The sequence below is a fragment of the Ceratotherium simum genome, chromosome 19, assembly GCF_057802395.1.
Source record: "Ceratotherium simum simum isolate JZ-2026a chromosome 19, ASM5780239v1, whole genome shotgun sequence".
Lineage (NCBI taxonomy): Eukaryota > Metazoa > Chordata > Mammalia > Perissodactyla > Rhinocerotidae > Ceratotherium > Ceratotherium simum.
The window spans coordinates 4,883,448-4,899,741 of NC_141918.1; positions in this window are offsets into that span (position 1 = coordinate 4,883,448).

Below are 16,294 nucleotides of genomic sequence, written 5' to 3' on the forward strand. Positions count from 1 at the left end.
AATCATACAATCTCTCAAAACTGAATTAAGAAGAAATAGAGAATCTGAATAGATCAATCACAAGCAATGAGATTAGAAGTGGACAGGACATTTCCTAACTCATTTTACAAGGCCAACATTACCCTGATACCAAGACCAGACAAGGACATCACAAAAAATGAAAAGTACAGGCCAATATTGCTGATGAACATAGATTCAAAAATCCTCAACAAAATATTATCAAAATGAATACAACAATAAATTAAGAGGATCATACACCACAATCAAGTGAGATTTATTCCAGGGATGCAGGGATGGTTCAACATCCGCAAATCAATCAATGTGATACACCATACTAACAAAATAAAGAATAAAAATCACATGATCATCTCAATAGATGCAGAGAAAGCATTTAACAAGATACAGCATCCATTTATGATAAAAACTAAATAAAATGGGTATAGAAGGATAGTACCTCAGCATAATAAAGGCCATATATGACAAACAGACAGCCAATATCGTACTCAATGGTGAAAAACTGAAAGCCATTCTTCTGAGAACAGGAATAAGACAAGGATGCCCACTCTTGCCACTCTTATTCAACACAGTACTGGAAGTTTTAGCCAGAGTAATTGGCAATAAAAAGAAATAAAAGGGATCCAAATTGGAAAGGAAGAATTAAAACTGTCGTTATTTGTGGATGACATGATTCTATGTATAGAAAATGCTAAAGAATCCACCAAAAAACCATTAGAAATAATCGATGAATAGAGTAAAGTTGCAGGGTACAAAATCAACATAGAAAAATCAGTCGCATTTCTATACATTAATAAACTAGCAGAAAGAGAAGTCAGGAATACAATCCCATTTACAATTAAAACGAAAAGAATAAAATACCTAGGAATAAATTTAACCAAGGAGGTGATAGACCTATACACTGAAAACTATAAGACATTATAGAAAGAAATCAAAGAAGACATAAAGAAATGGAAAGATATTCTGTGCTCATGGATTGGAAGAATAAATATATTTAAAATGTCCATATTACCTATAGCAACCTACAGATTCAATGCAATCCCAATCGGAATCCCGAAATTCTTCACAGAAATAGAACAAAGAATCCTAAAATTTATATGGAACAATGAAAGACCCCAAATAGCCAAAACAATCCTGAGAAAAAAGAACAAAGCTGGAAGTGTCATACTCTCCAAATTGAAAGTATACTACAAAGGTATAGTAATCAAAATAGCATGGCACTGGCACAAAAACAGACACACAGATCAATGGAACAGAACCAAGAGCCCAGAAATAAACCCACACATCTATGGACAGCTACTCTTTGACAAAAGATCCAAGAACATACAATTGAGAAGGAAAGTCTTTTCAATAGATGGTGCTAGGAAAACTGGACAGTCACAAGCAAAATAATAAAAGTAGACCATTATCTTACACCATACACAAAAATTAACACAAAATGGATTAAAGACTTGAATGTAAGACCAGAAACCATGAAACTCTTAGAAGAAAATACAGGCAGTACACTCTTGGACATCAGTCTTAGTAGTATCATTTCGAATACCATGTCTACTCAGGCAAAAGAAACAAGAGAAAAAATAAACAAATGAGACTTCATCAGACTAAAAAGCTTCTGCACAGCAAGAGAAACTATCAACAAAACAAAAAGATGACACACCAACTGGGAGAAAATATTTGCAAATCATATATCCAACAGGGGATTAATTTTCAAACTATATAAAGAACTCATATAACTCAACAACAAAAAAAAATGTACAACTTGATCAAAAAATAGGCAGAAGATATGAACAGACACTTTTCCAAAGATACACAGATGGCCAACAAGGACATGAAAGGATGTTCAACATCACTGTTTATTAGGGAAATGCAACTCAAAACTACAATGAGATATCACCTCACACCCATCAGAATGGCTATAATTAGCAAGACAAGAAATAACAAATGTTGGAGAGGATGTGGAGGAAAGAGAACCCTCATACACTGCTGGTGGGAATGCAACCTGGTGCCGCCACTATGGAAAGCAGTATGGAGATTTCTCAAAAAATTAGAAATAGAAATACCATATGATCCAGCTATTGCACTACTGAGTATTTATCCAAAGAACATGAAATCAATAATTCAAAAAGATATATGTACCCTTATGTTCATTGCAGCATTATTGACATTAGCCAAGACGTGGAACCAACCCAAGTGCCCATCAATGGAAGAATGGATAAAGAAGATGTCCTATACGTATACGATGGAATACTACTCAGCCATAAAACAAGACAAAATCATGCCATTTGTGGCAACATGGATAAACCTTGAGAGTATTATGCTAAGCAAAATAAGTCAGACAGAGAAATAGAAATACACTATTATCTCACTCATATGTGGAAGACAAACAAATACATAGATAAGGAGAACAGATTAGTGATTACCAGGGGAGAAGGGGTCGGGGAAGGGCAAAAGGGGTAAAGGGACATATGTATGGTGACAGATAAAAACTAAACTATTGGTGGTGAACACGATGCAGTCTATACAGAAACTGAAATATAATAATGTACACCTGAAATTTACACAATACTATAAGCCAACATGTCCTCAATAAAATAAAACAAAATTGTAAACTTAAAATATAATTATTACTATGGGTCTCAGTTAAAAATGCTTGAGAAATATAAAAGTAGCCTGTCCTTCCCTTCTAGGGGTTAAGCTTGTTAGTTTTGTATCTATCTTCAGAGCTGTGATTCTCAATGAAAGTGGAGTCTCCCACAAGTAGAAAAAGTGGGACATTTCAGAATCATCTCGGATGCATTACACCATACCCAAAACAGGGGCTTAACCATTCTAGAGAGTCCTGGTGCCCGGGTGGGCTAAATATAGCTTCCTTGTCACAAACATCACTGCCAATGAGAGTCTAGTCCACAGACTCAAGGTCATGACCTAGACACTGTCACAGAGAGTGATGAGCATCACTTCCGGTAAGTTGGCTGGGAAGGCCACCCTTGCCTGACCTCTCCGAATGCACACCTGTGCAGTGTGCAGTCTTTCACCTATCACTGTCTGCGTTTGAAGATTTGACATGGTCTCAATCCATGTCTAGGTCTCTATTTTGGGGAAAGGAGGAGTTTTGAAAAGACCCATATGCACAAAAATATTCTATTTTCTTTACTTTATGATGAGTTTATCCTGCAATTTCACTTGCAAGCCCATTTGTTGTCCCCAGAACAATTAACAACAATCTGTAGACACTAATTTGCCCCTTACTTTTTTGCTATAAAATAAAAATGCCCATCCTTATTGGCTTAGTATCTATACTCCTTGTACCCCTACCTACTACCAGCTTCACAAAGTTTGTGTTAACCACTGAATTTTATTTTCTACTTCTCTCCTGGTGTATTACTGATTTTTAACTGGTGGAAATTTTCAATGACAGTTTTTAGCTCTAAAGAGACACTGCTTAGTATTTTATTAGTGAAACTTAGGTAGTAGTATCTTTTACAGAGTCATTCATCCTTAAACCATAAGCTCTGAAGCAGCATTTTGTTTATATTCTGTAGACTTCTTGCAATGTTATATTATCACCATCTATAGGACCAACGTTTGTCTAGTTTCTCATGCTCGTCCAAGAATGTTTAAAAAATATTAAGTAATAACTGTTCATATCACATTGCTGTGCTATGTAAAGGCCAAGGTCCTGGGTCCAGTCTTCTGGCAGGATTGTTCCATTCTACAAATACAACCCCATCTGCACTGGTTACCCTACATTGTGGTTGTATTAGTACTGGAAGAAAAACAACTCCAAACACTTGCTGTACTAACATGTCAATAATACTATCATAGAATGCAATCGGCATTGTAATTATTGTAAATAATTGTCAACTAATGTACTCTTGCAAAGTTTGCGCGATCCTACAAATTTTAAAGACTTAATTACTTTCTATTGCATGTAACATTAATAGTTTAAGAGTCAAAAATAGATTCATATATAATTTTATAATCTAAATCTGGAAAATAAATATGAAAAACATGATGGATTAAAGGTTCAAATACTGGAAAACAAATATCAGACATATAGATAAATCTTTCCTCTATCAGCTAGTTTCATTAAATAAATTTTGGCTATGAGGAAAGATTAGGAATAACAGCCTACATAGTAAAATCAATAATACTAAATGCATTGAAGTACTCACTAAATCTTATGATCATTGGGTGAAGCATTTATTTATTGCTTTATCCATTCAGTGAAGTAAACAATAAATGGTTTGGTTAGACTAGTATGTCACTAAATTAAATAGGAATTTATATTTGAGAAGCCATATTTGCACTTGGATTCAAAAAAACTTTATAAATACATTTTTCCAGCATTATACATTCAGATGTTCACTATTAGAGACCAGATTTCTAAACAAGCAAATAGAATAAAGGAAAGGTTGTAGGGTGTCTTAAATTAAAAGACTTTCAAATATAAAATTGTGGCATAAATTTCCCAACAAATGTAACCTATTTTACAGGAAAAGTATGTATTTTATCCCACTGAAATTATTTGCTTATCAATTTAAATTGATCATGGAGGATCTCCAGGGGTTTACTTGAAAAATAAAATGTAATAGAACATGGGAAAACAGGACATATTCAGTGCGTAGAAAGAAAATAGAATTATAACATTTTCCATTTATAATTCTCTTAAAATTGTGATGCCTGCTCACTATTGTTTCCACCAGAAATAAAAGTATACAATTTTTCTATTCTTAAATTTTGTCTCCACATTTAAAAATAAAACACACTTGGCCTCCCGTGAGAACCAGCCTCCTTACACTCCCCAATGTTTTCATCTAACAAAATACTTATATTTTAATCGGATCATATAGTGCCATTAACATCTGGCTTCAGATTATAAAATACATTTCAAACTACAGAGATATCGGAAAGGTTATGTATGTATAATCAAAACCCATTGACTCCTAAGCAGATTTTTTTTTCACTAGGCATTTCCCTATCTCAGTGGAATTCGTTGTTCTCCAGTCAACCAAGTCCTGAGGAAACCATCTTCTTACAAAGGCAAACAGGTAGTCCGGGGAAGGACTGGATTGGGAGGGTATTTCCTTATCATCCCCCACACACTCTAAAATGTAAGCTTCTTCTGTTCTTCTGAGAAAAGAGTCTATCCTATTTGCTTTCAATAAAAATTTTGTATTGCTTTCTTGAAAATATGTTGTTTAAGTAATTTTCACTTATTCCCGGACTCTAAGGTGGTGAGGATATCTGAGGGATTGTGATAATAGGATTAAGCTATGTTCACAAAGACTATACCAATTGATTATCAATTTTCAAAGTCCTAGAACACAATAAAATAAAGGATAAGAATGAAATACTCCTAATCAAAACATAGCCTCTCATTGGCGATTCAGCAAGAACTTCAGTTTCTTACACTCAAGGTCATTGTTACTAGTATCATTTGTCTCACTGCATACTACAGTAGATATATTAATTACATATCAGGCTGAATCTGTTTGAACTCCATAAAATATCTTGATGTTAGATTTTTAAATAAGACTCTGAGGCCAGCCAGTTTATTTAGCAGTTGTTTCTAACTTCTTTGACAGAAAAAAAGTATAATTTGGAGGTACTCTATCTCAAATTCAAGATAAATGAGACTATGTTGAAGTGGAAATCTTAAAATCAAGTATCTCACTTGGAAAGATATGACACATTTTGTTCAGTACGTTCTGGTGGCTGGTATGTGCCGTACAATCATCTGCCTGAGTTCAATCCTCATGCCGTCACTTACTAAGTGTATGACCTTGGGCAGGGCTTTTCTCTTCCCAGTGCCTTGCTTTCCCTAACTGTAAGGGATGATAATAATGACACCTACCTCATAAGGTTATTGTGAGGATTAAAATAATTGATGTGATCCTTGATTTCTCAGTTTTCTCACCCTCGCCCTCACATCCAAGTCATCAGGAGGTCCTATTTGTCTTCCTCTAAACATATCTCAAGCCTTACTACTTCTCTCAGTCTTCTCTGTGCCCCACTTCATTAAGGCCATCATCATTTTACAGATGCATAAACTGATCTCCCTGCATCTGTACTTTTCCACTTCCAATCCATTCTCCAGAGTGATCCTTTAAAAACATTTAATCGAATTACATCCTTCCCATGCGAAGAAAAGGGAACCCTCATGCACTGTTGGTGGAAATATAAATTGGTGCAACCACTATGAAAAACAATACAGAAGTTCCTCAAAGAATTAAAAATAGAACTACCATATGATCCAGCAATTCCACTTCTGAGTAGCCACAGAAAAAAAAAATACACTAACTCAAAAAAATGTTCACCCTCATGTTCACTGCAGCATTATTTACAACAGCCAAGATATGGAAACAACCTAAGTGTCCATCAATGGACAAATGGACAAAGAAAATATGCTATATATATATATACAATGGAATATTATTCAGCCATAAAAAAGAGTGAAATCTTGCCATTTGTGACAACATGGATGGACCGTGAGGGCACTATGCTAAGTGAAGTAAGTTAGACAGAGAAAGACAAATACCACATGATCTCACTTAAATGTGGAATTTAAATTAAAAAAAAAAACATAAAACTAAGCTCATAGATACATATAAGAGATTGGTGGCTGACAGAGAGACAGGGGTGGAGGGGTGGATGAAATGGGTAAAGGTAGTCAAAAGGGACAAATTTCCAGTTATAAAATAAATAAGTCATGGGGAGGTAATGTGCAGCATGGCACTATAGTTAGTAACATTGTATTGCATATTTGAAAGTTGCTAAGAGAGTAATCTTAAACTTCTCATTACAAGGAAAAAAACATCTATAACTATGTATGGTGATGGATGTTAACTGGACTTATTGTGGTGATCATTTCGCAATAAACATAAATATGAAATCAATATGCCGTACAACTGAAACTAATATAATGTTGTATGTCAATTATACCTGAATAAAAAAAAATCACATCTTCCCCCTTTTAAAACTCTTTAATGGTCTCTTCTTATTGCTCTTTAAGAAAAAACTACACTTTCTAACATAGCCAGCATTGTCAGCGTGATTCACTTCCTCCTCATCCACCAACTTCATCTCCTATAAGTCTGCCTCTCACTCATTCACCGTCCTCTTATCTTTCCTCCAACCCAGCAAGTCCTTCCCCACTGCAGAGTCATGGGATATGCTCCTCTCTGGGACTACAATCTCTTCCCCCAGCCCTCCATATGAACATCTCCTTTTCATTCCTGAAGGGTCTCTTAAATATATCATCTTTTAGAGATGCCTTCCCTTATTACTCCATTTAAAGTGGCCATCCCAGGTTATTTGTTGTCCCTTTACCTTTAATACCAATTATCATAACCTTTAATTATCTTATTTATTGGTTATTGTTGTTGTCTGTCTAGTTTCCTCAATCAGAATATAAACCCCTCAGGGACAGGATAACTTCTTCACTCTTTATCTTCAGGTCTGTAATGGTCCCTTTGTAGGAGATCTCAAAATTCAGGAAACATGTGCTTTTAATATAATGTGAAGCAGTGGAAATAGTCTTGGAAGGAGAGAAAGCTGAAAATGACAGAGGGGCTGAAAATGTGACTAGACTTGATTAGAGCAATGAAAAAAGATTATTGTCACCGCAGAGAAAGAAGAAAAATAATGAAGAGAGAGACTGTGGCTGGCAGGAGAATCAAGTGACTAGATTGGGAGTTTTGAAGTAAAACACTATTTAGTTACAAGACAAGAAGAGTTCAGGGGAAAGCAGATACAGAAGGCAGAGAATGGGAAGAAAGTTTGGGAAGCTCTCATTCATAATCGAGTATTTAAAATATCCTATTTATCCCTTATTTAACATAATATGAAAGAACATGCTTTGGTTTTAAAATTAAGTCTTTGATTTTCAAGAAGTTAGTAAACTTTTTTCAAAAAGATTTACATCAAAGAAAAGAGATCTAGATAACTGACATTTCAGAGATCTTAAAGGTGAAGTAAAATATACATTTTAGAAAGAAAAACTTTCATTAATACCTGAAGATTTCTGTGCTTTATCAGAAATTTTGTAGAATACAATATCCTATATATGCAGCATGTATAGAACTGAATGATTTCTAATATTTCTGCAGTTTTCAAGGATCAAACCCAAATAATATCTCCATTGATTTAAACCTTTCTTTTCAGGAAAGCATATTACTGTATGATAAAATTCATTTGTTACACCTTCTCAGCTGACAATAGATGTTACACCTACTTTGTAGAATAATAAATAGAGCAGATTTTGTGGGACTTCTGTAACTTAAAGCAATGAATCAAACCAAAGAAAACAGTTTTGATCTCAGGCCTGAAGACCCAGTTCACCAGGTCTTTTCTCTCTCTCTTACTGACATTAACTAAAATTTACATAATGAGCCACCCATCAGAATTTCACCTAGTCCTTGTTTATGCTACTATAAAGTAAGCTCTATGAAGTGAAAAAATTAAAAATAAAAGTCAAATTCTATATTTTATCATTAACTTCAAATAATTTTGTTCACTGGAAAATGCAACCCATAGACCTTTCTAAAATAAAGTACATGAAAATGGACACACATACTTGGGGAAAATAAGACTCTAAGACTGAGTCTTCTCTTTCTTCTTAAAAGTCATACACTTGGGCCCCTGGCAGAAGTATCAGAAACTTATACATTACTGATTTTAATCCCTCGTGGATCTGCAAGTACGTACTCGGCATCTCTGGAATGTTACACGTTACAAAAGGATTACCTGAGAAGCTTGTTAAATATCCAAGCACCTCAAGTTGTTTTGATCCAAGTAGTTTAGGGACCCAACTTTGAAAACACTGATCTAGGAGTTAACAGCCCAGTCATAAAAGCAAGAAAAATACATAACACAAGAAGAACACATAGCCATCAATGCAAGGCAGATGTTGCTACACTGTAAGCTGTGTGGTCAAGGAGACAGGGTGCAGGTGCGGTCAGGGCTTCCTCCACGGGACTGGAGTTCTCCAAATCACTGTATTAAATGATCCTCCCTATTTGTTTTCTTCTCTATGAGGTTTAACAGAATCAGACAAAACTAAAAGAATGAAATGTCTGTCTTGCCACTTCCCACAAAAAAAGCCTGGGGAAAGTAGTCCTCTGACTAAAACTCAACTGAGTCCTACCAGTGATCAATCCAAGGCTTCTGGATTATACTGGAAAGAACTACTTCTAGGCTTGAAATTTGTCAGCAGTTAGGAAAATACTTCTCTTATATTTTTCCTTCAGGATCTGGACCAGATGTCATACTCTCTTACTTACAATTCCCCAATGAGTAGCTCCCCACTGCTTTTACCTTAAAGTTCAACTTCCTCAGAATGGTGTGCAAAGTCTTCACCATACAACCTCTACTTCCTTTTCCAGATTCCTATTTGATCATCACATCACCCTAACCCTTCACTCCAGCCAAAGGCAAAATGTTTTCAGATTTAAGAAGAAAACATGTCAGCTCACTTAAGAAAAGCCTCACAGCGAAATGGGTTTAGAGTTGGTTGATAAAGCCTTCAATGACAAGATAAAGAACTTGTGGTGTCTCTATCTCTAACCTCTGCCGAGTGTTGAATCCATCCTAAGACTGGTTCCCCTGAAGTTGCATAATGACTTCCAATAGCAGTGGAGGCTAGAGGCTAAATGTATCTTTCTTCTCATCCAGCTGGACACAAAATGAGGCTTCTTACAGTTTAAGAGTAAGAAACTTCTCTCTCAAATCCTCCCAGTAAGTCTCTCTCTGGGTCTCATTGGTCCAGTTGCTGTAAACATGCCCATCCCTGAACCAGATATGAGCTGGTATGACACGGCGGTTGGAGAGTCAACCACAACGTCCACTACACTGACCTATTTGCAATTCTAGTCAAGTCTATGTTCTGTCACATCTCCCAGCCTAACACATTCTTTTGCTTCTATCTTGAATATCTTTTCCCCTCAACATGCTTGGCCAGATCTTATTCATCCTGTAATACTTATTTCAAATGTCACCTTCCTTTGAAAGAGTTTCCTCATCACCTTACCTCCTCCCTAAATTAAGTTAGTTGCCATTCCTTTGTATTCCCAAACACTCCATAAACGCCTCTATTTCAATACTGTAGTCATTGATTTTCTTGTCTAAATTTCGTAAGGGTGTGGACTGTGCATTGTTCATCACTATAATCACAACACTTAGCACAGTGACTATCAGTGACACATTTATAGTAGGTGACTAATAAAATAATGGTTGAATTAATTAGTGAAGGAATAAATGCAAACAGCATCACCATGAAAAACTCTAAGTAAAAACCAAGAGCTCCCCTGTTAGTTATCCCTAACACTCTTGTCATTCAACCGAAGTCAAGGGTAGTCACATTAACCAAGAACTACCTTGAAAGGGTCAACATTGGTTAAATGTTCAATAAATTTGAATGAATGCATGCATAAATAAATGAATGAAAAATTGAATGAATGACACATAAATGTTATAAAGTTCCTAAAAAAAAAAAAGAAAAGAAATACAGTTCTCAGACAAATCACCCTCTGGGTAGGAATCAAGTCATAGTTCTATTTTGACTAATCATATTTTGTAAATAGAAAACTGGTTCCTGTCCTCTGGGAAAAAATGCTCTACCTCACTCCATCCAAACCTCATTTCACAAGCTGAATTGCCCTCACTGATTCTAACAGTTTCTCAACTTAATAGTTTTCTTGCTGTATTTTTCAGAAACTTATGATTTCTTACAGGTAATAGAAGCTGCATTAGGGTAGCAATGGAGCCAAGAATCGGACCAAGCAGCCAAGGCTCCCAATTCCTCCTCCTGTGTCTATTAGATGTGCCCTGATTTTTATCCATTTAAATATTAAAGTTCTTTAAGACTTTATTCTAATAATTTTAAAACACTATCTTAATTATAATGGATAATTTTTATTAATCACTTTGTACCATGTTAAGTGTTTAACATGGACTATTAAAGCTTGTAAAAACCCTGTGAAATTTGTACAGTTACTATTTCCATTTTTACAGATTCAGAATCTAAACTTAAATGAACACATTAATGGTAAAATTATAACTTAATAAAACTTTTATGGAGATCAATTGATAATATACATTTAAAGTCTTTAAAACGTTTTCATCCTTTGAAAATCTTAATTCATTTAACTTTAAGTTATATAGGTAGCAATATGGACAGATAATACCTAAGGTATTTTCTTGATAATTTTGGTCTAAACTAGTCATTTTCATTCCCTTAAACTTGTAGGCAATGATTCTTCCACAAAAAACAAAAAATGCAAGAGTAGTTCATAAGTTCATCAAGGTACAGATGTGTGTATTTTAAAGTCTCTGGTCTTCCTGTGACTTCAGCTTCCCACTCCCAGCATCTTGGTTCAGTTTTGCATGAAAGTCCAATTATTGCACAGAGCTGCAAAGTTCTATAAAGAAGTAGGCAAGAGGCATATTCCTGAAAAGAGAAAAAGCATTGGTCTTGACTAAAGAGAATAGATAAGGGTACAAAATAGATCCTGCATTGATCAAAATATATTAGAGTCCAAAGCTGAAATAATAAACCCTTATTATATAAAGAGCTTCTAGAAATTACTTAGAAAGAGATGAGTTATCTCAATAAAAATTTTCCCACAAGCTTAGAAATGTGCCCAACTCCCACAGCATTAAAGATCTATGAATATAAAATAAGATGTCATATTTTTATTATTAAATTATCAAATGTTAAAAAGAATGATAGAAGTCATTGTTCAGAACCAAGAAATCAGAGAAATGGGCATTTAATATAGAGCAGAACTGAGTACAAATGCATCCAAACATTGTGGGAGGTAGATTTTAACACTTTTTATTGAAAACTTTCAATTAAATACTTTTCCATTCCCCTTCATCCCAAGAAAAGACCAGTGACGTGCACAAAGTTATAAGAATGTATATCTTAGTATTATTTATAATATTGGAAAAACTTTCAGCTACCTCAACATCAAATATAGAGGATTGATTAAATAAATTATGCTACATTCAATGGTGGAAAGTTATTATCCAGCCAATAAAGTTTAATGACATGCAAAATGCTAAAAATACTTAGCAAGTAAAAATAATCAGTCTTTAAAATAGTGTTTACCATATGAACTTATTTGTGTTTTGAGAAAAAGAAAGAGATTGAAAACTGTTGTGAAGATAACTGATTAGTAGAATTAAAAAGATTTCCTGTATTTTACAAGTTCTTTTCAATGAGCATATATTGCAATTATACTCTAATTATTTTGAAAATAAGTGAACAAAAGTATTCAGAGACTACCGAGATAGGAGAACAAAAAGGGGATGACCACAGCTAAAAACAAAGAAGCGTGCTAGGGAAGGAAGCATTTATACACTTGGGGCAATGAGTCGAAGGCAGAAAGGATAGAAAGGAATAAACAGCCCTCGTTTCTTATATTTTGGATCGAAACAACTCAAATATGACTTTGGTGTCTTCAATCGGCAAACAGATTTAGGATAAACCAAAATACACATATTGAACTCTGTGAGGCAGTTTTGCAACCTTGGAATCCTTCTACGTGCTGGGACAGTCTATTGCTGGGAGGAGCGGTCACTAAAACGAAGGCCTGATAACAGTGGGGTATGAAGTTTTCGGGAAGTTCCTTCCCACAGTTGAATCACTTCAAATTAGTTAGTATCCTGCAGTGCACTTAATAAGCCTGCTTCTGTAGCCTAGAATCCTACAGACGACCTTGTCTGTGGTAAGAAAGAGAGAGGAGTGAAAGACTCTTGTAGCTGCTATTGAGAATGATGGAGGTTATTCATGGATGATTGATTCAGTTAAAAGTAAATAAATTCCTCAGAGTGCAGAGCTCTCTGATTCTTCTGTCAAAGTGTGAGGCTTCAAGCAAAGTGCTTGATGGTGTCCCCATCACAGTTAATAAGAAATCTGTTATCATCAACTAAAAAAAAATTTACCTTTTAAGGTTCTTTTGCCAATATTCCTGTTAAATATTTTTACTACAGGTCATTTCACTATATGCATTTCTCTCACTATATTAGGAGGTTTAGAAGAAATATGTGGGACTTTCTTTATCTTACCTTTACACACTGGCAACATTTACCCTCCACCCATCGTCTTACAAAGTATGAGAATGGTAGGTCTGTTAGTAACTGTGCGTCAATATCCTTATTTCAATTTGCAAACTTGTCCCCATCTTCATTGCAAGAAATAGTATTAACTGATGTACTTAAGAAGGTAAACTTGCATACTCACTTTTTATTTTACTTTTTTAACTAGAGCATGCAGGACACATTACACTGCATGATGAACAAGTAAGTACGATATATTCTGAGAGATTCTGCCAAAATGTCAGGCCCTTCTTTATTTTCTCAGTGGTCTTCTTAACGTTTAGCAATTTCATTAAGGTATGGTTTTTGATTTTGTCCTACTTATTACCTAGTGTTAAAGAGGTTCTAAAGTAAGAGGTAAGTTTGACAGAGTTTTTTTTCCTTTCCTATTTTGAGTGTGTCAAATTTCTATCAGTCTCATTGAGTTTGATATCTACCCAGAAGTTAATGAGGCTAGATTAAAACCACTAAGTCAAGTCACTTCAATTTTTATTGGCTCATAGAAAAATTGGAAGGAGTCTTAAAGGACACCAATGACTGTCCCCAATACAGGAATTTCCTCTTCACCTTCTCTAGCGAATGCTCATCAGGGCTCTATTTGAGCATGACCAGTCACTGGGAACTCACTATCTATGGTAGACATAGTGATGTGCCACTGGACACCCTTCAATGGAGGACTTGTTGCCCAGCGCTGGAGTGCTAATAGTAAACAGCATTCTTATATCAAACTGCAAATCTCCTTAAATACATATACATACATATAATGAAATGACTGTAGTAAAAATGCTTAATAGAAATATTGGCAGAAACTTTAAAAAGTAAGTTTTTTAACTGATGACAGATTTCCCATGAATTGTGATGGGGACACCATCAGGCACTCTGCTTGAAGCTTTGCACTTTGATAGAAGAATCCTTGGCCTTCTCCAGGGATTGCCTCGCCTACATAGAGCTGCCTTGCCCGAAGCCATGCCCATTTCAGGATGCCCATGGTCAATAATAGATGCAGGAATAAGAAGGCCTAACCATCTTGGTCCAACCAAAGACAATTCTGAAGAGCCATTGGGCTTCCATTTGAAGCTTAACTTCTCATGCAAAATTCTGCTTAACTTCCCTGCTTTCCGTGGGCACTTTTCATTAAATTGCCTGCATACTAAATTCTGTCTCAGAAACTGCCTCTAGAGATCTCAACCTGCAAAATTACTTTTTCATGCAGCCCCATCCATTATTTGCTTCTTTTTTTCTATTGGGCCCCCAAATATGCCTCCTGCATTTTTACTTAGTAATCTTTCTTCTTTCCTCAGAATCAACACAAATAGGAATAGAATATTCTGCTGTTGTCTGAAAATTCCTTTAAATAGTTGAGTTTGTTGGAATTTCCTGAAACATAAGGAACTAATCAATGTTATGACAATATAACTAGATCAATATTTATGCCAACTTATAACTGGAAATTCTTTCTCTAAGTATTAAAAAAGGAAATTTACTAGGAGTTGCTGAAAAATTAATCAAGATTTTCTAAAATATTTCCAATATATTTATACTATTTTAAGACTTATTTCCTCATTTGGACCCTCCTTTTGCAAGGTGGATGTCACAGGAACTCATTTTACTAGAGTTAATGTTTGGGGAGTTTAGCTATTCATTGGTATTTCAGTTTAGGACACAGGAATAGTAATATCCTGTACTGTCTATATTCCTAACCCAACCTCACCCTCACTCTATCTGGAGGTTTCTAATTGAAATTAATGCAATGACAGCAACAAAATAGGGGGAAAAGTTTTAATAATATCTAAGCCAATGCCTGATAACTCTTAATGTAGAGCTTTAGTTAAAAATTGGGTGGAGCATGTAGCTTCAGCTCAAATGCAGATTGAGGTAACTTTCCTTCCCTCAAATCTGAACCCAACAGCTGGCATCTTACTACCTTCTGATTGCTGAAAAGAATAGGAAATAGATGCAAAAACCAACATGCTCAATTGTGAGCTGGCCCTGAGTCAAGTCACCCATCCAAACGCATGAAAGAGCAATAACTAGACGTGGATGCAAGAAACTTCTTTAAGAAACAGCAGTCCCACATACTAGTAATCATGGTCAAAATGGTGTCCAGAAAGTTGAGTGACCCTTAGGGAGTTACAGAAGCGATCTGAAAACATTTCGGTTCTCACATCATTCTCTGCTTGCCACTGTCTTGAAATATGAAGATACACAATAAAAATAACAAAAAAACAAAAAACTCTTCTGTGTGATTATTTTATGTAGATTCCTCCTCTCTAAAATATGCATTAAACTTCCCTTCTAAATACACATATTTTCCCTCAATATTAAACAACTTACCCTAAATTTACAGATCTAGGTTTAAAATCTAATGACGTACTTACTAGCCATGTGGTCCTAGGCAAGTTATTTAAACTCTCTGTTTTCTAATCTTAAAAAATGGGAATAATAATAATAACATCTACCCCAGAAGCATATTTTGAGAAATAAGTAACCTATCACATATAAACTGACACAGTGGTTAAGAGCACTGGAATCAGATGTCTGCATTTTAAATCTGGTGAAGTTACTTAACCTTGCAAGGTATCATTTTCCTGTATGTAAATTGGAGATAAAAATAGCACTTCCTTTATAGCTATGTTCCTTATAGCTATAGCTATGTTAAATGACATAAATCATTTACTATCATGATTGCTTAACCATTATTGCTACTGTTATATTTTAAGAACCTGGAATATAGCAGACATTCAACAATTGTCGGTGCCAGCTCTCTCCTCTCTTCCCCACCCCTGTTTGTTTACCTTTAACCATTGTCTATGGGAAGTACACATGTCCTTTTATCACCTTGTTCTTGTCAATAATGATGAGTAAGGGACTCTGGTTTTTGTTTTTTGGCAAAAAAAAAACCACTAATTAAGAAGCCCTTTGATGCAATAGTCCATCTTTTGAGGGTCTTTTTGAGGATTTTTCCTGAAAATTTCATCCAGTTTAAGGCACATATTGGCGCTAAAATTGGGACCCAATGCAGATGGACAGAGGAATGTATTTAACGTTCATTGCTTTAGGCAATTTTTCATCTAGGCAGCACGAGTAATATTTTACTTAGCATAACCTTGAACTATCACTTTCTACACAAAGGTAAGTATCCTTGGACAGACATAAATTTTAAAGAGTATAAGCGTAT